Source organism: Musca autumnalis, unplaced genomic scaffold, assembly GCF_047663935.1.
Source record: "Musca autumnalis isolate F117 unplaced genomic scaffold, ASM4766393v1 scaffold_5, whole genome shotgun sequence".
Classification (NCBI taxonomy): domain Eukaryota; kingdom Metazoa; phylum Arthropoda; class Insecta; order Diptera; family Muscidae; genus Musca; species Musca autumnalis.
The window spans coordinates 182,190,784-182,218,696 of NW_027412088.1; positions in this window are offsets into that span (position 1 = coordinate 182,190,784).

The following is a 27,913-nucleotide window of genomic DNA, read 5'->3' on the forward strand; positions in this document are numbered from 1 at the left end:
GGTTCTGATGCTAAATTATCATATTATAAGTAAGCAAGATCTTCTCAAAGTAATGCTAAAATTAACCTGTAAAATATCTCTCTAATATACTCCAAACGTACTCCTTCCCACTTCTTTATTTCAACAGTACCCATTGAGTCTTCGCTAACTTAGTCATCAAAACAAAATACTTCCCCCATCTGACAACATTCTACACAGACAATTAGCATTATAATCTCTGTAAGGATATGATAAAGTTCGAATAAGTCATTATTCAAATGCATTTCAATTTACATATTTGTTCATCAGCTGCCATTAAACCGTTATAAGCGTGTCATCTTTCCTTCAATTAGAAGATGAAGAAAAATAATCATGAATAAACATTCAAATCTTGATGTAAAACAGGAAATACCTTTGTTAACAAAACTTTTGCTAATAAAGTGAACGGCACAGCATACAGTCTATTGACATTCAATTGGGGAGGGTGGTAATTCATTTCCTGTAGTCCCATCCCAATGAAGTTGGACAGGAAGAACTCGCTGCTAGCATTCCGGGATATATAACCGCTCACGTAAACACTCCCCACGAACACAAACATATAATTGTTGAGGTGACGACAATCCGGTGCACAGTACCGGTCCTTGTGGTCCTGATTGCAATAGTATATAATATATATAGTAACCAACTAAAATCACTGGAGGGCACGATAATTATTGAAAGGACTATTGTACCAGTTGGTCAGACAATTGCACATCGTAATATCTTACAGAAACTAAAATGAAGATGGGCTATAGCGTACAACTGATTCCAGTATCTTCCCCATAAAAATTGAATAATATCACTTAACTACAGTTTAAGGCCACATTGCGAATAGTGGGTAAGCCAATAACCTAGATGTGGTCTCAACAATGTTTCAATATTTAGGGGTACTAGCTCATAGAGCTGTCACACACAAGTGCTGTTAACATTAAGTTTCTCCGTCTCCGTATTTGGTCCGGGAGTTCCAGAAACCCTGCAGGATTGTGCATCTTATTGTTATTTTATGGTCAATGGATAAGACTATTTAACTGTCGGCAAGCTCGCTGATTGTTTTAAACTCACAACCGTTTTCTCTCAAACAGAATACTTCTTAAAGTCTTCTAATGATCACACAAGAACTCCTGAGGTTTTCCGCGGACAACAGAAGACCTCTTGAGGCCTTTTCTAGAAATAAGAAGAACTTTTGAGGGTTTCTATAGATAGAGGAAGACCTCTTGAGGCCTTCTATATGCAGAATACTACCTCCTGCAGTCTTCTATAAATCACAGAAGTCCGCTTGAGATTTTCTACAGACAACAAAAGACCTCTTGGGGTATCTCATAGAGAAACCCCTTCTTTAATCGTTCTGTAGACAGAAGGAGGCCTCTTGAGGTCCTCTATTGAAAAAAGAAGAGCCTTTGAGGTCTTCTATAGACAGAGGAGGATCTCTTGAGGTCTGCTATAGAGAGAATAAGGCCTCTTGAAGTATTGTATACACAGAAGAAAACCTCTTGAGTATAGACAGAAGAAAACTTCTTGAGGTCGTCTGTAGACGGAAGAGAACCTCTTGAAGTACTCTATAGACAGAAAGCGACTTATTAAAGCCTCCTATAGACAGAAAGAGTTTTCTTGAATCCTTCAGTAGACAGAAGGGGGCCTCTTGAGGTCTACAATAGACAAAAGAAGACCTCTAGAGGTCAGAAAAAGAAGGTGAGAAGGTCTTCTATAGACAGGAGTAGACTAATTGAAGCCTTCTATAGATAAATTTTTGAAACACCTCTTGAGGTCTTTTGTAGATAGAAGAAAACTTCATTAGGTCTTCTGTAGACAAAAGAAGGTCTCTTGAGGTCTTCTACAGGCAGATAACAGAAGACCTCTTGAGTTATTCTATAGACAGGAAACGAAGAAACCTTCTTGAATTCTTCTGTAGACAGAAGGAAACCTCGTGAGGTCCTGTACTGACAGAAGACCTGAGGTCTTCTAAAGACGTAAGAAGACATCTGGAGGTCCACTATAGATAGAAAACAACTTCTTGACGTCTTCTACTGGCAGAAAACCTCTAGAAGTCTTTTGTATATAGAAGACCTCTTGAGGTCTGCTATAGATAGAAGAAGATCACTAAAAGTCTTGTATATTGAAAAGAAAACTTCTTGAGGTCTTTTATAGAAAGAAGAAACCCTCTTGAGGTCTTTTATAGACATAAGAAAACCTCTTGAGGTTTTCTATAGACAGAAGAAGACCTCATCAGGTCTTCTTTAGACAGAAGAAACCCTCTTGAGGTTTCTATAGACAGAAGAAGAACTGCTGACGTCTTCCAAAGATCACAGAAGTCTTCCCGAAGTTTTCTGCAGACAAGGGAAGATGTATTGGGGTCTTCTTTTGTCTATAGAAGATCTCAGGAGGTTTCAAGAAGTCTCCTTTTGTATATAGAAGGCTTAAAGAAGTGTCCTCCTGTCTATAGAAGACCTTCTGACCCTATTCTTCTAACTTCAAGAAGTGATCTTTAGAAGAGAAATTCTTCTTTTTATAGAAGACCTGAGGAGGTCTTCTTCTCCCTATAGAAGACAGAAGAGACTTCTAAAGCCTCCTGTAGACAGAAGGAGTTTTCTTGGATTTTTCTCTAGGCAGAAGCCTGCTATAGGAAGCAGGAGACAGAAAGAGACATCTGGAAACCTCTTGTGGCTTTCTATAAACAGAAGAAGATTTTTTAAGATCTTTTATAGACAGAAGAAAACCTCTTTAGGTCTTATATAAAGAGAAGAAGATTTTGCGACGTCTTCTGTAGAGAGAATAAAACCTCGTGAGGTCTTCTATAGACATAATAAGACCTCTTGATACATTCTATAGGAAGGAGAAGACCTCTTGGGGTCTTCTTTAAACAGAAGAAGACAGAAGAGGCTTTCTATAGACAGAAGAATACCTCTTGGGGTTTTTACTAAAAATCACATAAGTCCTCTTGAGGTTTTTTTTCAGATAAAAGAGGACTTCTTGAGACCTTTAAGAGCCAAGAGAAGACCTTTCCTTTATACTAGAAGTAGCTACTTAAGCCTTCGATAGACGAAAAGGGACTTCTTGAATACTTCTATAGACAGAAGAAGTCCTCTTGAGGTCGTTTATAGACAGAAGAACACCTCGTCAGCTGTTTTTTATACAGAAGAACATTTTGTGGTCTTCTTTCACAGAAGATTACCTCTTTTTTACAGGCAGAAGAAGATCTCTTGAGGTTTTGATCTCTTTCTCAATTAAACAGAAGCAGATCTTCCGATGTCTTCTGTAGAGAGAAGAAAACCTTTTGAGGTCTACTGTAGACAACAGAAGACCTCTTGAGGCCCTCTGTAGACAAAAGAAGACCACTTGAGTTCGTATATTGACAGAAGAAGACCTCTTGAGGTTTTCTTTAGACATAAGAATACCTATTGAGGTCTTCTACAGACAGATTAAGACCTCTGTGGTCTTCTATACACAAAAGAAGACCTCTTGATACCTTCTATAGGAAGGAGAAGACCTCTTGGGACGGAAAGAGACTTCTTGAATATTTATGTAGACAGACGAAGCATTTGAGGTCTTTTATAGACAGAAGAACACCTCTTCAGCTGTTCTATAGATAGAAGAACACTTTTTGTGGTCTTCTTTGACAGAAGAAAATCTCTTTAGTTTTTTTACAGACAGAAAAAGATCTATTGAGGTTTTCTATAGACAGAACTACACATTTTGTGGTTTTCTATGGACAGAAGAAAACCTCTTTAGGTTTTCTTTAGACCGAAGAATATCTCTTGAGGTCTTCTAAAAATAGAAGATGACCTCTTGAGGCCTTCTATTGACAGAAGAATATCTCTTTAGTCCTTCTAAAGATAACAGAAGTCCTCCTGAGATTTGTTCACACAACAGAAGACTCCTTGATAACTTCTATAGACAGAAGAAGATCTCTGTAGACAGAAGAATACATCTATGAATATTCAAAAGAAAGAAGAATAAACCTTGAGTCTTTCTAAAAATCTCAGACTTCCTCCTATAGACAGAAGAAGACTTCTTGACGTCTTCTATAGACAGAAGAAACCCTAGTTAGGTCTTCTATAGACATAAGAAGAGCTCTTGAGGTCTTTGATAGACAGAAGAAAACCTCTTGAGTTCCTCTACAGACAGAAGAAGACCTCCCGATTTCTTCTATAGACAGAAGAAAACCTCTTGGGATGAAGACCTCCTGAGATCTTGTATCGTTAAAAGAAGACTACTTAATGTCTTCTAAAGATCACAGAAGTCCCCTTGACGTTTGCTCAGACAACAGAAGACCTCTTGTATATTCAGAAAAAAAAGACTTCTTGAAGTCTTCTAAAGACAGAAGAAGAACTCCTGAAGTCTTCGATAGGCAGAAGAAGACCTCTTGGGGTGAAGATCTCCTGAGATCTTGTATCGACAAATGAAGACCCCTTGATGTCTTCTAAAGATCACAGAAGTCCTCTTGAGGCTTGTTCAGACAACAGAAAACCTCTTAAGGTCTCCTACCGAAAATAAGAGACCTGTTAAGGTCTGCTACAGACAAGAAAAGACCTCTTGTATATACAGAAAAAGACTTCTTGAAGTCTTCGAATGACAGAAAAAGACCTCCTGGAGTCTTCGATAGACAGAAGAAGACCACCTAAGGTCTTCTATAGACACAAGAAAACCTCTTGGAGTGATGACCTCCCGAGATCTTGCATGTATAGGTGAATACCTCTTGAGGTTTTCGATAGACAGAAGAAGACATCTTGAGGTCTCCTATAGAAAAAAAGAAGACCTCTTGAGGTCTTCTGTGGTCTACACAAGACGGTTTGGGATTTTCTATGGACTACAAAATACATCTCGAATACTTCCATGGACTAAAGAAGACCTCTTGATGTCATCTATGAACAAAAGACCTCGTGAGTTTTTTATGTACTAATTAGACATCTTGAGGTTGTCTATGAACTACAAAAGACCTACATATTTAGGGGTTCTATGGACTACAAAATTTCTCTTGACATCTTCTATGGGTTACAAAATACGTCTTGAGGTCTTTTTTGGACTACTAAAAATCTCGTGAGGTTTTCTATGGACAACAGAAGACTTCTGAGGTCGTCTATGAACTATAGAAGGCCTCTTTATCTTCTATGAACTACAAAAAGTGGAAAAACAGGAGTGTGAAAAATATACGTGATGTACAGAAGCCAGCATTAAGTCCGAAAATTCTATCAAAGAGGGAAACATCAAAATTATGGCTTTTTGCACATGTCCATGCTGTTGCAGTGACGAACAAGTTAATCTGGTAACAGATACCAGTAGCGACCTCATGTTATGGAAGGACCATTTTTCCAAAACTGTTGGCACCCAATAATTATGACGACGAAGTTACCACAGATTTAATCCCAGATGATGGTAGTGAGTCTATACTGCCAGCCAGCAGTAACCGAATTTCCTGGCCAAAACCCCAATTTTTTGTTGTCACCGATTGTTAATTTCTATATGGGATTCTATAGTTAACATATTGAAACTAAGGAAACTAACAAATTAGGTCACAATATTGGAAGGTGTGGGCGTGGTGTGCCCTCAAAAGACGAAAATGTTTTCGCAATTGTAGAAAATACTTCATTTTTGCAAATTTCTGGAGAAATAAATAGCTATTTCTCAAAAACTATAACACATATTAGCTTCGTTCCAGAAATAAAAAGTTTTTACACATTTAACATATTTTGCACATTTTTGCCCAAAATGCGTTCCCGTATACCAAAAAAGTTGAAAAATGTTCACTTCTCTTTGAACAAAATTGGCGCTGAGTAGCTTTCTCTTTGGAAACTTTTTACACGACAAATTTGGGCGACCAAAAATGTGCAACATGTTTGCCGACTTCTGATTGGCTGACATGTCGACTTTGGCATTTGTTCTAGATTTGTTGACGTTTCTGCCATTTTGGAAAAATATATATATTGGGATAATTTTCGACATTTTGCTCGTTTGACACTTTTATCATTAAAAAAGTACTGGAACGAAGCTATTGTGTTCGTTATTTTTTGTTATGTAGGTTGGACTGTTGTCTTTAAGACCCGTTTCAACAAATTACCGTAGCGTTTACATGAAGCGAGCTACTTTAATTTTCCTCAGGTACTAAATTTTAGTGAAATTCCAAAATTAGTGGCCTAGAAATTTTAGGGAACAGCTTGGAACAATGCTGCATTTTCACAGAATGATGCCCGAGAGTGTCCTCTTCCAGCAAATATAACATGGGTAAAAATTTGTGTTTTCTCCATACCGTTCCCCATACAAGTTACAGCTTTTTTACACAAAAATACATTTTTTTAATATATATATGAGGTTCTATAAGAGTTATATGAGTTTTATCAAAACCCAAGGAGTATTTTTTTAATTTTGAAAAAAAATATAATTTTTTAGAAAAAAAATTTTAAATAAAGTTTTTTCCAAAAAAAAAAAAATATTTTTAATTTTTTTATATTTTTATGGTTTGTTTATTGGTGTTTGGCCCTTTTTAAATAGTTAGAACTTATGGAAAACTCAAAAACACTCATATTTTGATGCAAAAAATTCAAATTTTCAACTTTGACCTTGAATTCCTCTGCAACTAATAGACCAAATTAGAATATTTTTAATGCATCGGAACGCTGATTATGTTATCTGTCGAACAACAAAAATTATGAAAATATTTCTATCCGTTCAAAAATTTTCCAGTAAAAACGATTCTGAACCACTGTGGAGCGTAAATTATTCTAAAATTGATCTTCAATGATGATCTATTCTACGAGAATATCCTTCGATCATCTAAAAAAACGACGATCTTCTATGAGAAGTCGATATTCATGGGAAGATCCATCAATCTTCTAGAAGAAAGTGAAGTAATTTTCTAGGAAGATCGACCGATCTTCTAATGATCTTCTTGAAAATGGTCCAGTGATCTCTTATGATAAGATCTATTGATCTTCAGTGAGAAGATTCAACGATCTTCTTCTTCTGCGAGAAGATCCGTTTATCTTCTACGAGAAGATCCATCTATCTTCTACGAGAAGATCCATCTTTCTTTCATGATTAGATGCATCGATCTTTTTTGAGAAAACTCATCAATTTTCTATGAAAAGATGATCTGACCTTCTGTGAGAGACTTCAACGACCTTCTATATGAGAATCCATTGTTGATGATCTGTAGACTCATGGCCCCTCTTTGATATGACTCTGATCTTTTAGGTATAGGTCCACCAATCATCTAAATGAAGGATACACAAGGATATTAATAGATATTCTATAACACTATGCAACACTGAAAATTCAAACAACTTCTAGTATGGATTTTTTGAAAGTACATATTTAGGGTTTTGTCCTGTCAGATCCAGTTCGGATTTTATGGCCTCATCTAAACCGGACTAAATCTACACTTTTTTGCATTATTTATCATGCATCTCAGAAACGGATAGGAATATGGCCTTGCTGTCTTTAGAAATATTGTAGCCCTAAACTAGTAGAACTTATCTTTTGAAAAAACCACATCAGAAAAACTCCATCCAGGGTATCAAAATCTATAAAATATAGAAAATTTTACATAAACTAAACTATTGAGAGTTGAACCAAGTAACCTTTTGCAAAATAAAGTTCTCAACAATTCTTTGGAACATTTTGAAACTCTAAAATGCTTACTTCATGCTGTTTCAGCGGTATTTTGCATCATATCTTTTACAACACGTATTTTAAACACAGTTCACACCAACAGTTTATTCTCGCATTTCGGATTTCACTACATTATTGAAATTTTTATTAAATTGTCGTTGAAAATGTACTGAAAACAACGTGAAGAGTTCTGTTCTGAAGAGTTGTGTGTTACTTTCCAGGGAATATTTTTCCAAAAGAAAATATTCAGAAAAAATTAACGGTTTTGGAGATACGGTGCGAAATGTATAAAAATTGTGGAATTTTTGCATATATTTTGAAATTTGAGGCAATAAATGTTGTTTTTCGAGTTCATGATTTATCGAAATATTTTTTTCTTGTCCTTATCTACAAATTTGCTTCAGAGGTCAGAAGAAGATTCGCATTGGTTTCAGAGATATAGCCCCGAATTTCTTTGAAAACTCAATATTTAACCATGTTTAGATGAGGCTATAAAATCCGAGCTGGATCTGACACAACAAAACCCAACTGGGTTTTAAAGAGTAAATTTTTCGAACTTTTAATTATACTTTTAGGATCTAAAATTTTTTTATAAAAAAATCCATCGACATTCTATGAGAAGTTTCATCGATCTTTATTCGCCCAATTTTTCAATTTTTTTTGTAATCCATTGAAGACATCAGGGAGTTTTCTGTAGTCCATTGAAGATCTCTAGAGGTCTCCTTTTAGTACATAGAGGTTTCTGTAGCCTACAAAAGCCACACCAGGTTTTCAGTAGCTCATAAAAGACCTCAGGGGGGCCTTCTGTAGTTCATAGAAGACCCAAGAGGTTTTCTGTAGTTCATAGAAGACCTCAAGAGGTCTTCTGTAGCCCATAGCTCCTATACTTCATAGACGACCTTAGAGGTCGTATGTTGTCCAAAGAAAACCCCACGAGATTTCAGGGTAGCCCATAGAAGACTTCAAGACGTATTTTGTAGTTGTAAATATAACTCTTGTATTCTAAAGAAGGCAAGAGGACCTCCGTAGTTCGTAAACGACTTCAAGAGGTCTTCTGTAGTCATCTGTCTATAGGAGACCTCAAGAGGTTTTCTTTTGTCTATTGAAGATCTGAAGAGGTGTCCTTCAGTCTACAGAAGACCTCAAGATGTCTCCTTCTGTCTACAGAAGGATTCAGGGAGTCTTCTGGTTTTATGTTGCCTGAAAAACTACAATAGGACTTCTGTGATGTTTAGAAGAACTCAAGATCTGTTTCCTGCAGAAGACCACAAGTCGTTTTATGTTGCATGAAAAACTTCAATAGGACTTCTGTGATGTTTAGAAGAACTTAAGAGGTATTCTTCTGTCTATGGAAGACCTCAAGAGGTATTCTTCTGTCTACAGAATACCTCAAGAAGTCTTCTTATGTCTAAAGAAGACCTCAAGAGGCCGTCTTCTGTCAGTTGAAAACCATTCCTCTGTCTAGAGAAAGAATAAAAAAAAAAAAAATATTTCTTTTTCGATTGTTTGAGTGGAGTATTCCCCCATTGGCTCAACTTCATTTATTACCCTCTATTACAGAGAGTAATGTTTTTCAAAACGAACTGACAGTGTTGCAAAATTTTACTGATCGCTACCAATATCATGATTTCATCCCGGCGAAGGGAATTATCAATTGGCTTCTCAGTTTTTGAAATGATGCCTTTTTAGCGAAAAACCGAACTCTTTAAGTGTCTAGTATTCTCATATGAATGAGAATCACACTCACTTTTCGGCTTTTCTAAAGAAACACCAAAATCAAAATATTTTGCAACATGTCAGCACGTATCAACTAAGAATTCTTCGAATTCTGTGAGTTGAAAAGAACACCAACACAGTTGCCTGTGAGGTTGTTATTGGAATTTTGTTTTTTTTGTTTTTAACAAAGCTCCATTCATTCGCCCGTGCCTTGGCTGTTTTTTGTTTGTTTTGTTTATTGTTGAAGTTCAATCTCATTTTCGATTGTTTGAGTGGAGTATTCCCCCATTGGCTCAACTTCATTTATGAAACATTACTCTCTGTAATAGAGGGTAATAAATGAAGTTGAGCCAATGGGGGAATACTCCACTCAAACAATCGAAAATGAGATTGAACTTCAACAATAAACAAAACAAACAAAAAACAGCCAAGGCACGGGCGAATGAATGGAGCTTTGTTAAAAACAAAAAAACAAAATTCCAATAACAACCTCACAGGCAACTGTGTTGGTGTTCTTTTCAACTCACAGAATTCGAAGAATTCTTAGTTGATACGTGCTGACATGTTGCAAAATATTTTGATTTTGGTGTTTATTTAGAAAAGCCGAAAAGTGAGTGTGATTCTCATTCATATGAGAATACTAGACACTTAAAGAGTTCGGTTTTTCGCTAAAAAGGCATCATTTCAAAAACTGAGAAGCCAATTGATAATTCCCTTCGCCGGGATGAAATCATGATATTGGTAGCGATCAGTAAAATTTTGCAACACTGTCAGTTCGTTTTGAAAAACATTACTCTCTGTAATAGAGGGTAATAAATGAAGTTGAGCCAATGGGGGAATACTCCACTCAAACAATCGAAAATGAGATTGAACTTCAACAATAAACAAAACAAACAAAAAACAGCCAAGGCACGGGCGAATGAATGGAGCTTTGTTAAAAACAAAAAAACAAAATTCCAATAATAACCTCACAGGCAACTGTGTTGGTGTTCTTTTCAACTCACAGAATTCGAAGAATTCTTAGTTGATACGTGCTGACATGTTGCAAAATATTTTGATTTTGGTGTTTCTTTAGAAAAGCCGAAAAGTGAGTGTGATTCTCATTCATATGAGAATACTAGACACTTAAAGAGTTCGGTTTTTCGCTAAAAAGGCATCATTTCAAAAACTGAGAAGCCAATTGATAATTCCCTTCGCCGGGATGAAATCATGATATTGGTAGCGATCAGTAAAATTTTGCAACACTGTCAGTTCGTTTTGAAAAACATTACTCTCTGTAATAGAGGGTAATAAATGAAGTTGAGCCAATGGGGGAATACTCCACTCAAACAATCGAAAATGAGATTGAACTTCAACAATAAACAAAACAAACAAAAAACAGCCAAGGCACGGGCGAATGAATGGAGCTTTGTTAAAAACAAAAAAACAAAATTCCAATAACAACCTCACAGGCAACTGTGTTGGTGTTCTTTTCAACTCACAGAATTCGAAGAATTCTTAGTTGATACGTGCTGACATGTTGCAAAATATTTTGATTTTGGTGTTTCTTTAGAAAAGCCGAAAAGTGAGTGTGATTCTCATTCATATGAGAATACTAGACACTTAAAGAGTTCGGTTTTTCGCTAAAAAGGCATCATTTCAAAAACTGAGAAGCCAATTGATAATTCCCTTCGCCGGGATGAAATCATGATATTGGTAGCGATCAGTAAAATTTTGCAACACTGTCAGTTCGTTTTGAAAAACATTACTCTCTGTAATAGAGGGTAATAAATGAAGTTGAGCCAATGGGGGAATACTCCACTCAAACAATCGAAAATGAGATTGAACTTCAACAATAAACAAAACAAACAAAAAAAAAAAAAAATATTTCTGTCTGTAGAAAGCTTCAAGAAGTTTCTTTCTGTCTAAAGAAAACCTCAAAAGGTTTTCTTTTTGTCTGCAGAAAACTTCACTAAGACTTCTGTGGTCTTTAGAAGTTTTCAAGAGGTATTCTTCTGTTCATAGAAGATCTCAATAGTTATTCTTCTGTCTATTGAAGATGTTCCATCGATCTTAATTAGAATATCAATCGATCTCAAGAGGTTTTCTGCTGTCTATGGAAGAGCTGAAGATGTGTCCTTCTGTCTACAGAAGACCTCAAGATGTCTCCTTCTGTCTACAGAAGGATTCACGAAGTCTCCTCCTGTCTATAGGAGACCGTCTTCTGGTTTTATGTTGCCTGAAAAACTACAATAGGACTTCCGTGATGTTTAGAAGAACTCAAGAGGTATTCTTCTGTCTATGGAATACCTAAAGAAGTCTTCTTATGTCTAAAGAAGACCTCAAGATGTTTCCTTTTGTCAGTGGAAAACCATTCCTCTGTCTAGAGAAAGAATCAAAAAGAAATTATTTTTGTCTGTAGAAAGCTTCAAGAAGTTTCTTTTTGTCTAAAGAAGACCTCAAAGCGGTTTCTTTTGTCTGCAGAAAACTTCATTAAGACTTCTGTGGTCTTTAGATGTTTTCAAGAGGTATTCTTCTGTTCATAGAAGACCTCAAAAAGTTCCATCGATCTTAATTAGAATATCAATCGATCTCCTCATAGAATAACAATGGATTTTTCATAGAAAATCGTTATTTGATGAGAAGACCTACCAATTTTCCAAAACAACGTGCATTCATTTATCAAAAGATCCATGAACTTCTAAGAGGTAAGATCGATTAATCTTAACCTTGTTTGATAAGATTCAATGGCCATCAGTGAGAAGATCTACTGAAAAAAATGCCCAAAAAATTTCTTTTTAATTTTTCATATTTTTATGGTTTTTTTTATTGGCGTTTAAACTTTTTTAAATAGTTAGAACTTATGAAAAACTCAAAAACACTCAAATTTTTATGCAAAATATGAAAATTTTTAACTTTGACCTTGAATTCCTCTGCAACTAATATACCAAATTAGAATGTTTTTAATGGATCGGAAAGCTGATTATGTTATCTGTCGAACAAAAAAAAAAAAATATGAAAATATCTCTATTCGTTCTAAAATTTAACAGGAAAAACGATTCTGAACCACTGCACAGTGGTGGCACTTACATGGGAAGGTGTGACAAAAATATTTCTAGATAATATATCGAACTGAAATTTTTATCAATGGGTCCTCGTGGCCTAAAAACACTCTAACAAAAATACTGCAGTCCTACGTCCAAGATTTCCCGTGGCTCCCATGTAACGAATCATCTTGAATATCAGTGTTTTACTGTTACCAAGACATTGTTCATTGTTCATTTGCTGTAAATCGGTACCAGGAGTTATTATTGCGTAGTAAGCATCCCCACGAAAAATTTTCAGTATTGGTCCATGATTTGGATTACTCCCCATACGATTTATATATCGATTTATTTGGGCAGATGTCAACCAAATGTTCTAACCGAATAGGTTTTAATAATTAACTCAGAGTTCAGAACACCACCTTATAAAGAAATTTTATATCGGTCCACTTTTGACTACAGCCTCCATATAGGGTTACCATCCTTTTTGGGTACTTTATATGCTTTAATCACCTTTTTCTGCAGAATTACCTGTAATAATGTATTTTTAGTTCTCAGTGCAGGGAAAATCTTCACGTCTTGGCGTGGCCCAACATTAGGGTGTCCCAAAAAAGACAAATTATTTGTTAAAGTGAATACGCCCAAAACTTTGTCTTTTTCTTTCACGAGTTTTCAATGCTTCAATGATATTGAACATAAATGTAAGAAAGGATAATAAAAATAATTTAAAAAATTCAAAAAATATAAATTCAGCAACTAAGAATGGGAGTTAAACTTTTGGTCATAACTGCCAAAACCACAAATTTCCGCAAAAAAATCTATACAGTTTTGAAATCTACAGGAGCTAGGCTACAATTTGGTACTAGTGGCCATTCTTGCGAATTTTTGGAAAGTAACAACAACTGTAAGGAAATCCATACATCAATATTAAATATTTTAATTTTGACTTATATAATAACCAAAATATTTGGCAACCCTTGCAATTTAGAGGAATTTTCATAACTAGAAAAATTAAGCTTAGACAATTTACTAAATGATTTAACTTAAGTTAAGGCGTTAATAATAGTCCTTTGTTTCATAAAATCTCTTAGAATATAACTATTTTTTCTCATTTTTAAACACATTTTTTCTTCAGTGCACTGTGGGGCGTAAGTAATACTAAAATCTCAATAAAAGATAAATTTGGATCTACCTATGAACAAAATGAAAATTTTAAAAAAAAATTACTTAACTTTTTTGTCGCACTATTAGATCAATTTTATGGATTTAATGTATGTTAGTTATCCCTTTATAACACACTGATCGCATGCTGTTATTAATTTACACACATATGCAAAATTGAACGCATTTACATACATACACACATATCAACCTTTCACTGAAAATTAGTACGTGTTTATAAACGCCACCGCTGTGTTATTGCCGTTGTTTCTTTAAAACAACAGCAGCAACAACAACAACAACTACAGCAAACAAATAAACAATGGCACAATTATCACCGAAAATTGACGACAAGAACGTGACATAAATGGCAATTCATCAACATCATTCAACCGACACCATCATCCGGATGGTGTCCAAAAACAATAAGACGTGCATGGGTGTTAAATGCTCGCATAAAAGGATACGGCCAGCTCGTGCTTTAGCAATAAACAGCTAGGACAATTGAAACAACAACAGCAGCAACAACAAACAACCCTTTTATACACAATAAACACCATCATATCACACACGCGCACACACCTAAATGGACCCACCAAAAACATAACTGATTGCAGCTATCCCATCATCCTCCAACCATCCTGTAGTAGAGTGGCATGGTGTGTTTTCAATTGAGTGCATTAAATGCTGCATACATTAAGGCGTCTTCTGTATTAAGTTGCATTTTTAATTTGCCCTAAGCATTGCATACAGCCAGCTGCTGTCATCATCCTGTTCACCAATGACAAAAGGAGAAACTGGGAACGGGAGTGTGAGTACAAGTGCGAGCAGGTAGATGTAGTGTATTTTATTTTTATTGTTTATGAGCCAACAATAAAAATCATTTCCTCCAGAGATATTTCAAAAAGCAAAGAACAAAAACTCAATTTAAACATCAAATCACGATGGGTGGTGGCAAAGGAAGAAGATATAACACATATCTAAGCGAATGGAATGTGTGTGGGTGGTGTAAGGCAGATAACTAAATGTGAGAACAACAAAGCGTGTAGTTGGTGGCATAATTACAAACAATTGACTGACTACTGCACCCACGTTCGCTCATATCACATCGTTTCAGGTTTATATGTTAATCAGCATATGTGTCAAAAAATGCGGGTTGACAGTAAATTCATTGCATATTTTTGTGTGTTTGTTGTGATGCCTTTTGTTTTTATTTCTTTTTTCCCTTACCCGGAGTGCGCGTTTTGTGTGAACAAAGCGAAATAATTTTGCATTGTTTATTATTTCAAAGGAAATAATAAAAGCTTTGCTTTGAATTAATTATTTTCTGTCAAATACTTTGAATGTAAATTTATGCTTTCAATTTTGATGGGACAGGGGGGAGGAAAAGGGATATGGTGTTGGGAATGTGTTTTAGGTTATTGTTTTACCTGTTTGACTGTTTGCCATAAATCACATAATTTTAACATATTTTTGCAAGAAAAGGGTTATGAGTGTGTGTGTGTTTAAACAATGGAGTTAATTCTGAAGATTTATGCCTAAAAAAAAGTATTTCTGATTGGTACTTGAGATGAATTGAACAATGAAATTACCCGCGTGCATTGCCCGTGGCATTTTAAATTAAAGTCAACAGAAAATGGAAATTTATTGCATACGCAAAAAATGTGTTCCTTGCTTCGCCCCTGGTTATACCCTCCACTATGTGATGGAGCTTGCATAAAAAGTTGTCAATCCATCTAAATATCGCAAAATATCCACCAAAGACCAACAAATTAAGATTTTTAATTTGTCGGTAAGGCTTTGAAATTAGCACTTTTATCAAAGCTTTAGAACATCAATTTTCAGAGAATATAGATGGATCTTCTCATTGATGGATATTCTTATTCCAAATTAATGGAACGTCTCATGGAAGTTCGATGCCATTTCTCATAAAATATCGTATGATTTTCTAGAAGAAGACCGATTGCTCCTCTCCATGAAGATCAATGGATCTTCTCTTGGAAAATCGATTAATATTACCTTAGAAAATCGCGGGATCTTCTCATAGCAGATAAATAGGTGTTATCAAAGAAGGTTAAGATCAATCGACCAGTGAATCTTATCAATGAAGGTTAAGATCAATCGATCTTATCTCTTACAAGTTTATGGATATTTTGATAGATGAATGCATTTCTTATGGAAGATTGATAGGTCTTCTCATCAAATAACGTTGGATAACAGATCCTTTTATCTTCTATGAAAAATACATCGTTATTCTGTAAGGAGATCTATGGATATTCTAATAAAGATCGGTAGAACTTCCTAGCAAAATGTTCGATGCCAAAGATGTCATTCAATCATGGGTGAAAGTGATCTGGCATGTCATCTTTTTAGGATCTTCATCGATGAATTTTATAGCGTGGACACCAAAAGATGCTATTCATTTTTGGATCCAAAGCATGTCATTTTCACCAATGCTTTGGCATGTCATTTTCACCAATGCTTTGGCGTGTCATTTTCACCAACCCTTTGCAATGACATTATGATTACTATGAGAGTTTTCACAACGCTGGTTGTGATTTCGAGTCTCCGACAACATTAAGGCTATTGCAAATAATTAATCTTATATATTTAGAAAAATGTGTATACATAAAAACACAAAGTTCATCTCTATTGGATCGATGGAATGGGTTGAAATGCTGATGAAAAGATGGGATCTTTCACGACTTCCTTTGCGTGGGTTCAAATGCTGATGAAAAGATGGGATCTTTCACGACTTCCTCTGCATTGGTTCAAATGCTAATGAAACAAGTAAAACAGTATCGGTCGGCTTTGCCAACAGAGATATACCCTCAGGCTGTGTGGATTGAGATACTTAAAAAAAAAAAAATGTATGGGCGTATGAACCGACAGAAATATGGATTGGATTAAAGCTCAAACATTTGCGGGGGATATCGATAGATATGGCTTTTGTACCATACTAGCCTACGAAAAGCATAATATCGGGCCACTAGGTAAACCTTTAGTAAAAATTTCCAAAGGATTTTCGAACAGACCCTCAACTACAAAAATGTGTTGAACATTTGTATGAGTGGTACCCCAAGTATTGGACCGATAGGGCCTAAATTTGAACATAAACTAAGCTTGGACAAAAAATTTCGAGATCGAAAATTTGGACCAAATCGGTTGCTACGTTTGTGAGATAGTGCGCTTATAATTTTAGCAAATATTTTCAAACATTTGTGGGAGAGGTACCGGAAGCAGTGGACCTATAAGCACTACCATCGAACTTCATCTTATATTCGAAGAAATATTACGATATCCAAAGTGTAGACGAACGCAGTATTCGGTTAGAGCTCTCCATTCACTACATATGGTGCCATAGGGGTTTTTGTTACAACTTTCGGGCTGTTTTCTCAAGAAGTATGGACTTGCCCTGAAAAAACGTTTACTGTCGTAATTGAGACAGAGAATGCAAGATGCGTCAACAAAAATCAAAGTGAGTCGAGAAAAGGTCTTAAACTGAATTTATCCAAAATTTTGTGTGGGAAGTACCCGAAGGACTGAACAAAACAAATATAGTCCATATTTGAACCTGATCTATATCTGGTAAATATATTAGGATGTGTAAAGTATGGATCAAATCGCTCACGCTCATCGCCCAGAGTTATCGTGCGCACAATTTTTCCGAACATTTTTGAAATTTTTTGGGGGAGATACCTGAAGGTGTGGACCCATATTGCTTATCTTCGAACTTAAACTAAGTTTGCACAAAATATTACGAAGGCCACATTTTGGACCGACTCAGTAGATCCATTCGAGAGTTATCTTGCGCTCCAACCACTACACACGGCGTCATAGGGTTTTTTTTGCACCATTAAGGCTAGTTTCTCCGGAATAGTGGACTTGCCCCTGATGAAACTTGTACCGTCGTACGGGGGGTAGTGAATACAAGTTGCTACAACAAAAAAAAAAAAAACGATTCGAGAGCAGGTCCTGAACTGAACTTTTCCGAAATTTTGTGTGGGAGGTACCCGAAGGGGTGAACCGATTGAGTCCATATTTGAACCTCATATTACTCTGTAAAAAGTTTAGGCTATACAAAGTATAGACCAAATCGCTCACTCCCTTCAAGAGTTATCGTGCGCACAAACTTTCCGAACGTTTTCGAACTTTTGTGGGGGAGGTACCGGAAGGAGTGGACCGATGTAGCTCATCTTCGAACTTAAACTAAGTTTGGGCAAAATATTACGAAAGCCAAAATTTAAACCGAATCGGTTCATCCGTTCGAGAGTTATCGTGCGCTCCAGCCAGCAGGACAGACAGACGGACGGACATGGCTAGATCGATTCCAAATTGTCTGAAACACATTTCGTCCACACATACTTGCGGTCTAAAACCATTATTTCGATGAGGCACATTTTCATCGTATCAAAGTGTATATACCCTCATTAGCCTAAAGGCTGAGTGTATAAAGATCGGATCTTTCACGACTTAGTTTGAACCAATGACAAAGATGCCATGAAATCACGTCATCGCATGGAACACCTTCCTTCAAATTTTGCTGGGTTCTTCAATAGACAGAAGAATACCTGTTGAGGTATTCTATGAACAGAAGAATACCTCTTGAAAACTTCTAAAGGCCCCAGAAGTCTTAATGAAGTTTTCTGCAGACAAAAGAAAACCTTTCGAGTTCTTATTTTGTTAGAAAGAAACTTCTTGAAGCTTTCTACGGACAGAAAGAATTTCTTTTTGATTCTTTCTCTAGACAGAGGAATGCCTTTTAAAGTCTTCCACTCACATAAGAGGGCCTCTTGAGGTCTTCTTTGGACGGAGCGAGACCTATTGTGGTCTTCTTTAGACAGAAGGAAACATCTTGAGGTCTTCTTTAAACATAAAAAAACTTCTTGAGGTCTTCTATAGACAGAAGAATAATTCTCGAGTTCTTATAAACATCACAGAAGTCCATTGAAGTTTTTTAGACAGCATAACAACTCTTGTGGTCTTCTGCAGAAAACCGAAGACTGCTTGAGGTCTTCTATAGACAGACTTGAATCCTTCTGTAGACAGAAGTAGACGTTTGAGGTCTTCCATAGAACACTTTTAAGCTCTCCCATAGACAGAAGAAAACCTCTTGAGGTCTCCTATAGGCAGATGCCTATAGGCTCTACAAAGGCATCTAAAACACTGAAGAAAGAAAAAAAATAATTCATATCATTTCTTCTTTTCTTCTTCGTTGGTTAACAACAACAAAACAAGAAACACACGAGTTTGACGCATACATGCCACCAAAGCCCCCTTCATCGCTTCTACGTCTTCTATTATACAATACACACAACTCTTTATTATAAAGCAGCATTCCACAGCCGCGAGAGCACTGTTATTACTCTCGTTGACAAACATCCTCTCCACCCATGAAAAAAATGTTCTAACATAAAAAGTATGTTTTACCCAAACATATCAAATTGAGATATGTTACAAAATGTTGCAAACATATATTTGTTTGGACCCAAACATATTATGTTTGGATCCAAACATATATTTGTTTGCAACCGGTCCCAAACATATATTTGTTTGGATCCAAACATATTTCTAACATAAATTTTTCTGCGTGTACAGAAGACCTCTTCAGGTCGTCTATGCACTACAGAGCGTCTCTTGTGGTCTTCTTAGGACTACAAGTGTAATATTTAGGTCTTCTATCGACTACAAAATACGTCTTGAAGTCTTATATGGGCTACTCTATGATCTCATGAGTTTTTCTTTGGACAACAGACAACCTGTGAAGTCGTCTATGAACTATAGAAGGTCCCTTGAGTTTTTCTTTGGAATACAGTGGATCTTTTAAGACAGTGTCGCCAAAGAATTTCCATCAATGGTTTATTATGTGTGTATGTATGGGTGAAGAAAACAACAACCACATGATGTTTATTGTATGTTTTCATTCACTTACACTGTAAGGGAGAGAGAGAAGCAAATGCAAAAACAACTCAGTGGGCGCCCTCACTATACTGTCTTTGCAGAGAAGTTGTCCCTGTTTTATGTTCTCCTATGAATTACAGAAGACCCCTTATGGACTTCTATGGACTAAAGAAGACTTCTTGAGGTCTTCTATGGACTACAAAAAGCATCTTGAGGTCTGTTATGAGCAAATGAAAACCTCGTGTGGCTTTTGTAGGCTACAGAAGAAGGCCTCTTGAGGTCTTCTATGGACTATAGGAAACTCCTTGATGTCTTCTATGGAGTACGAAAAATGGAGCCAATAAAGAACAATAAAGATCGATGGTACTTCTCATAGAATGTCGATAGGTTTCTCTAGAGAAAAACTTTGGATCCTAATAATATAATTAAAAGTTCGAAGAATTTACTCTTCTTATAGAAGTTCAACAGATTTTCTCCTTGAGAAACTATGGACCTTCTTAAAGAGGGACGAAGGACCTTCTTAAAGAGGGCCGAAGGACAGTCTTAAAGAGGGCAGAAGGACCTTCTTTTAGAAAATCGATCATAATATAAACTCGTTCTATTGTCTCTGATAGAATATAGATGTATTTTCACATAGGAAAATGATGAAACTTCTCATAGAAGATCAATGTGCCATCTCATGGGAAATTAGTAGATCTTCTCATATAAGATCGATGGATATTCTCAAAGAAAATCGAGCAAAAAAAAATAAAAAAAATTTATATAATATCAAGAATCTTCTCTTCAGCAGAAAATTAAAGAACTACTGATAGAAGATCGATGGATCCTATCATAGAAGATCAATCGATCCTTTATAGAGGACCAATGGGTCTTCAGCGGAAGATCAAAAGATATTCTCTTATAGATCAATGCATCTGCTCATAGAAGATCAAACACCTTCTAATAAAAGATCAAGGATCTTCTCAGAGAATATAAAGGATTTTCTCATTGAAGTTCAATGGGTCTTCTTAAAGTAGATCTAATAATCTACTTGTATATTACCGAAATTCCTTCATTTAGAAGATTGGTGGAGCTTTACGTAAAAGATCAGAATCATATCCAAGAGGGGCAATGAGTCTACGGATCATCTCAACAATGGATCTTCATATAGAAGGTCGAAGAATTCTCTCACAGAAGGATAGATGGATCTTCTCGTTGAAAATAGATGGAACTTCTCACTGAAGATCAATTGATCTTCTCATAAAAGATCAATGGATCATTTTTAAGAAGATCGGTGGATCTTCCTATAGAGAAATTATTTACTTTCTTCTAAACGATTGCTGGGTCTTCCCATAAAGATCCACGGATCATGGATTTATCTTCTCATAAAAGATCGACGGATCTTTTTTAGATGATCGAAGGATAGTCTCGTAAAAGTTCGATGGATCTCATCAGATCAATAGATCTTCAGTGAAAGATCAATGGATAATTTTATAGAAGATCCTTAGAGCTTCTCATAAAAGATCAGTGGATTTTCCTATAGAAAATCACTGTACTTTCATAGAGAAGATAGATGAATCTTTTTATAGAAGATCAATATATCTTTTTATAGATCTTTGCATAGCAGATCAATGGGATAGCTCAAATATGATCGGTGGATCTTCTCTTCGGGAATAGTTGGCTGTTTTCATAAAAAATAAATGGGTCTTATTATCGAAGTTCGTTGGTCATTCTCACGTGAAGACGTGACTTGAATCAAATATAACAACAGTTGTCGGTTGCAACAAGTTTCTCATTAAATAATGGCTATGCACGGTGCTCTTGAACCAAATTTAAATGGAAGGTGCTTACACCTGAGAAGTTTTGGCGAATTCTGAAACTACAATGTTCATAGATGAGAAAAATCAAAAAACAAAAAAAAAACAAGTGAGCAAAGGCTATAGTCGGGACGGGGCCGACCATGTGATACCCTACACCACTACCCCTGTGCATAAGCTTTTCACTGGTAAACATTTCTTTTAGGGAATATAAACCGACTACCACCAAAAATAATATGCCTCTTTGTCTCTGGGACCGCCATAAGCAACCAAAATTTCGTGACCATCCGATCAAAATTACGACCTGTAGCTTCATTGCAAAAAAATGGAAGAATTGGATGCATTACCGACTATTGTGGTATCTCCCTTGTTTGACCACCTTCGCCACCCTGCTTTACACCAATGTAAAGGTAATATTTTCTTCTTCCATTGACAGGCTTTGTCGTTGGAATACCCCTACTAGAAGCCAATATATTCACAAAGAATAAAACTTTGAATTTGTCTCCAAATGAGTTTTTCCCCATTCCAAATAAATAGGCTTCTTCCTATGTGGGACCCGCATCAACTCCCAAAAATTTCGTGACGATCCGATTAAAATTGCGACCTGTAGCGTGATTACAAACAAATCGGAAAATGGGATGCATTACCGACTATTGCGATAGCTCTGTTGTTTGAGCAGCTACGACAACCTACTTTACATCGTTGTAAAGGTGATATTTTCTACTTTCCTTGGTTTTGCTTTTGATATACCTCTTAAAGAAACAGAGATATTGGCTTTGAAATAAAACGTAGACCTTTTCTCCAAATAAGTTTTTGCCCATTCCGACCCTTGAATATTATCCGACCATCATTAAAATCAGTGTGGGACCCCCATTAACCCCTAAACTTTCGTGACGATCCGATCAAAATTGCGACCTGTGGCGTGATTACAAAAAAATCGGAAATGGGATGCATTATCGACTATTGCCATATCTCTGCTATTTGACCACCTATGACAATCTAATTTACATCGCTGTAAAGGTGATATTTTTTACTTTCCTTTCCAGGTTTTGCTTTTGATATACCTCTTAAAGAAACAGAGATATTGCCTTTGAAATAAAATGTTGACTTTTCTCCAAATAAGTGTTTGCCCATTCCGACCCCTAAATATTATCCGACCATCACCAAAATCAATATGCTTCTTCATCTGTGAGACCCCCATTAACCCTGAAATTTTCGTGACGATCCGATCAATATTGCGACCTGTAGCGTGATTTCCAAAAAAATAGAAAAATGGGATGTATTACCGACTATTGCGATATCTCCGTTATTTGGTTATCTACGCCGACCTAGTTTGCATCATTGTAAAGACGGGATCTTCTACTTTCATAGTCAGGCTCTGCTTTTGGCAATTTTTCAACCAAAGCTGTGATATTTGTCAATATAATTAAAATCGCAAAAATGAAAATTGGGGTTTTATTTGCTACTATTGCGATATCTTCGTTGTTTGATCACCTACTAGCACCTACTTTACATCATTAGAAAGGTGATATTTTCTGCTTTCATTGTCAGGTTTTGCTTTTGGTATACCTCATACAGAAACTGAGATATTGGCTTTGGAAAAAAACGTTGTATTTTTACCCACCTAAGTTTTATGCCCTTTCCGACCCCTAAATATTATCCGACCATCACCAAAATCAATAGGCTTCTTCCCCTCCGGGACCCCCATCAACATCCAAAATTTTGTGACGATCCGATCAAAATTGCGACCTGTAGCGTGATTACAAGGTTTAGATGGACAGACGGACAGACGGACAGACGGACGGACGGACGGACTGACGGACGGACACACATAGCCAGATCGACTCAGCTCGTCGAGACATTCATTTTGATATATATAAGTATGGGTCTACGACCATTATTTCGATGCGTTACAAACTTTTTGGCCAAAACCAACTTATAATACCCTCCCCACATAGTGGTGTAGGGTATAAAAATCGCCGCAGCGCTTTTTAAAATAAATCGCGATTCAAGATGACATTTTTAAGGGCTTTGTAGGTGTTCACGATTTTGCTTAGAAACCGCAAGTCCTATCGAAATGGCACTAAAGAAAATGTTGTAGCTATGAAGTGTTTCTACAAGATTGGCTTTATTGATATCTTCGTAGTTCTTACCGTTATTGAGATATAGAAGTTAAAATTAAGACAATGCACTCACTGTATCACCTCCTTATAAAACAACGTCATGACTGCAATTTCCCAACTTAAACTTATATATCTCAAAAATGGTACAACCTACGAAAAAATTACTAAAGCCAATCTTGTAGAAAATTTTCACAGCTACAACATACTTTTTAGTCCCATTTCGAAAGGATTTGCAGTTTTCAAGCTAAATCCTGAAGACTTAAGAAAAAAATCTGAAAGTTTGATCAGAACCTCTATATCTGAAAAATGGTAAAACGTAGGAAAATATCAATCAGCCAATGTTGTACAGAATTTTCACTGCTACAACATTTCTTTAGTCCCATTTCGATAGAACTTGCGGTTTCCAAGCAAAATCGTGAAAATTAAAAAAAAAACCTAAAAATGTTATCTTTGTTTGCGATTTATTAAAAATCCATCCATCGATTTTTCTTTTTTCGCATTTTTCTCTTCTATAAACATTGCTGTTTCAGAATCCGGCAAAACTTTCCTGGTTTAAGCGGTTTTCATTTAAAGTTAGTTAAGGTGCACTGTGTATATCATTGTAATACAAGGAGGCGATGCAGGCAATCCTTTGTCCTAATTTGAACTTCTATATCTCAATAACGGTAAAAACTACAAAGATATCATAAAAGTTAATCTTGTAGAAAATGTTCGTAGCTAGAACATATTCTTTAGTCTCATTTCGACTTACGGTTTCCGAGGAAAGTCGTGGAAACCCAACTCGAATCGCGATTTATTTAAAAAGCGCTCCGACGATGTTTTTGTTTTTTAATTTTTCTCATCTTTGAACATTGTAGTTTCAGAATCCGCAAAAATTTCCCAGGTGTAAGCACCTTCCATTTAAATTTGGTTCAAGTCACCGTATGTACCCTAAATATGTTCGGACGAAGAGTTCATTTGAAATTGCTTTAGCCATGTTCGTCTGTTTGTGCATGACAACTCTCAAACGCTTTAGATATTAAACATCTTAATTTTAGGTTGCCATATCGCCCCACTACTTCCGTTAGCTGCCGTACAAAAATTCAAAATTTTTCGTTGAAATGATGCGCACGATAACTCTCGAAGTGTTACTCTCGATTTTGTCCAAACTTTTCACATCTTAATATTCACTGAATCTTCATAGAAATTCCAAAAAGGTTTATTCCGCACAACAACTTCGGGTCCATTTCTCACAAAAAAAAATGAAAATGCAGTTTAAGGGTTGTTCGAGAATCATTTCAAAATTGTTTACCTAAGAAGCGATATAATTTTTTTTTTTCATTTGTAAGTTCACGCTTCCTGATATAATGGGTAAAAAATCTTACTAATAATTTCAAGTAACATGCCTCTTGGGCGCGATAAATATCGAAAGAAGTGACCAACTTCTAAACATCGTAATATTTCAGTCAAATTTTAATCAATTTCGAATTTAATTCCAAATTATCGCTAAATTATATTTTAATGGCTATTCGATGTTGCTATTTTCATCAGAGTTAGTCCTTGGCAAAGGCCATGATTCCAGACACAATGGCCCAATAGCTCTGAAAACTGCTACTGTGATCAACAGAAATGTATGACGGAGGGGATGGAAGATACCAAGGAACGGTCCTGACCGGTTTTAACATGGCAAAACCCAGGATTTATCTTGGTCCCTCTTTCATCTCAAGTGGACACTGACCTCCCCGTTGTGTCACCTTAGGAACTGCCTTTAACACCCGTTAAAGGTAGTGAGCTAAAATGTGTGCCGCGTTCACCCATAAGAACGTTAAAAACTTGGGTTTGGGCGTCGGGTTAGTAACCCTCCCCTAGAAAAAACAGCCTACTATGAAAAAACGAAAGAAAAGAAAAACGAACCCCTCTAAAGTTGACGAACCCCGCAAACGCTTTAAGGACCATGATCTGTGAATCTGTACCTGGAATGTTCGCACTCTTTATAGAGAAGGTGCAGTTAACGCATAGGCAGATGCACTTGAAAAGCACAAGGCCGGCATTACTGCCATACAGGAAATAAGATGGATTGGGAAAAGCGTAACAACAACACCTAAATGTGACGCACTGTATTATAGCTGCCATGACACAAAGCATGAGTTTGGTTGCGGATTTGTAGTTGGTCGGAGGTTAAAACATCTGGTCTCCAGTATCACCCCAGTGAATGAAAGACTCGCTCCAATTCGATTAAAAGCAAAATTCTTAAACATCAGCTTTATTTGCGCTCATGCTCCCACTGAAGACAAGCACGAACAGACCAAAGACATATTTTACGAGCGCCTAGAAGAAACTTATGAGCGTTCTCCTGCCCATGACATTAAAATTATACTAGGCGATTTTAATGCCAAAATTGGAAAGGAGAATATCTTTGACCCAACAGTCGGGAAATTCAGTCTCCACAGTGAAACATCTGACAATGGTATGAGGCTGATAGACTTTGCAGCTGCAAGAAACATGGTAGTTAGTAGTACCAGATTTAAGCATCTAGATATTCATAGGGGCACCTGGCTGTCGCCAGATCAAAGAACAAGAAATCAAACTGATCACGTTGTGATAGATGGAAGACATGCATCAGGCGTGTTGGATGTACGATTGATTCGGACCACTACCTTGTTGCAGCAAAGGTACGTAAACGTTGCAAATAAAGCAGGAACAGACACAACGCGGAAGTTGGATATCGGTAAGCTGCAAACACAACAGCTAGCCACAGCATATTCCACTCAATTAGCCCAATTGCTTAATGAAAGCACTCCTAATCCCGATAACATATCAGCACAATGGCAAAATATTGCCCACTCCATGCAAACAGCCGCAAAATCCATACTTGGATACCAGAGACCTCCACCAAGGAATCCATGGTATGATCAGGAGCGTCATGCTGCTACCGAAGAGAAAAATGCGGCTTATAGGGCTACTCTACAATCAGTAGCGCACGAGAGAGATATCGGGAGAAAAGGATAGAGGAGAAACGTCTTTTCCGCAGGAAAAGCAGGAGTGTGAACAAATCGACATGTACAGGAGACAGAATGAAGTTCGAAAATTCTACCAAAGAGTGAAACATCAAACTGATGGCTATTGAACTGGCACATCCTCCTGTAGAGACCAGCAAGGTAATCTGGTAACTGATACAGATAGTGTGCAAAGGATATGGAAAGAGCATTTTTCCAAACTGTTGGTATCTAATAGTAGCGAAGTCGACGAAGATACCACAGATCCAATCCCAGAAGATGGTATTGAATGTATACCACCCGGGCAATATGAGGTAAAGACAGAAATAAACCGGCTGAAGAATAATAAGGCAGCAGGATCTGATGGCCTACCAGCCGAGCTGTTTAAAACCGGAGGCGACACGCTGATAAGGTGTATGCATCAGCTAGTTAGCTCCATCTGGCAGGAAGAACGCGTACCCGACGATTGGAACCTGAGCATCCTGTGTCCCGTCCATAAGAAAGGGGATAAGACTTTATGCTCCAACTATAGGGGCATAAGTCTTCTCCCTTTCGCGTACAATATAGTATCAGGGACATTGTGCGAACAACTAAAGCCAATGGTTAATGAAATAATTGAACCATACCAATGCGGCTTTAGACCGCAAGTCCACCATTGACCAGATATTTACCCTGCGGCAAATCCTAGAGAAGGCCCAAGAAATGCAGATCGACACATACCACATTTTTGTCGATTGCCTTCGACAGCCCGCTACGTTCAAAGGTATTCCAAGCCATGTCTTAATTTGGTATCCCCGCAAAGCTCATTCGGCTTTGTAGAATGACATTAACTGATACTCGATCGTCAGTTAAAATAGGAAAGAACCTCTCCGAAGAGTTTGGTACCAAAAGAGGTTTCAGACGAGGTGATGGCCTCTCGTGTGATCTTTTTCAACATTCTGCTGGAAAAGGTTATACGAGATGAGAAGTTGAAAAGAAGTGGCACAATATATGCAAACAGCCATATGTTACTTGCTTATGCCGATGACATTGACATTATAGGTCGATCGGTAAAGGAAGTAACTGATACCTTTGAAAAAGTCGAAAGGGAATCTGCTAAAGTGGGTCTGCCGGTAAACGGAGAGAAGACAAAGTTAATGGTGTCGTCGCGCAATGCGTCCATAGAGATCGGGCCAACTGTTGACGTTGGTTCCTATAATTTTGAGGTAGTAAGGTACCTCGGCAACCAACAACATCAGTTGTGAAATACGAAGAAGAATAGTGTTGGCCAACAGATGCTACTTCGGTCTGAGTAAGCAGTTTAGGAATAAAGCCACATCTCGTCAAACAAAAACAACGCTTTACAAAACACTGATACTACCCGTGCTGATGTATGGTTCAGAAGCCTGGGTACTTGCGCACGCAGACAAGGCAGTGCTTGGTGTGTTGGAGAGAAAAATTCTTCGAAAGATCTATGGACCAAACTGCGTTGACGGTGAATATCGACGTCGTATGAACCACGAGCTGTATCTGCTATACAACGACATCGATATAGTTAAACGTATCGAGATGCAACGATTACGTTGGATAGGCCATATCATAAGAATGAGCGATGATGA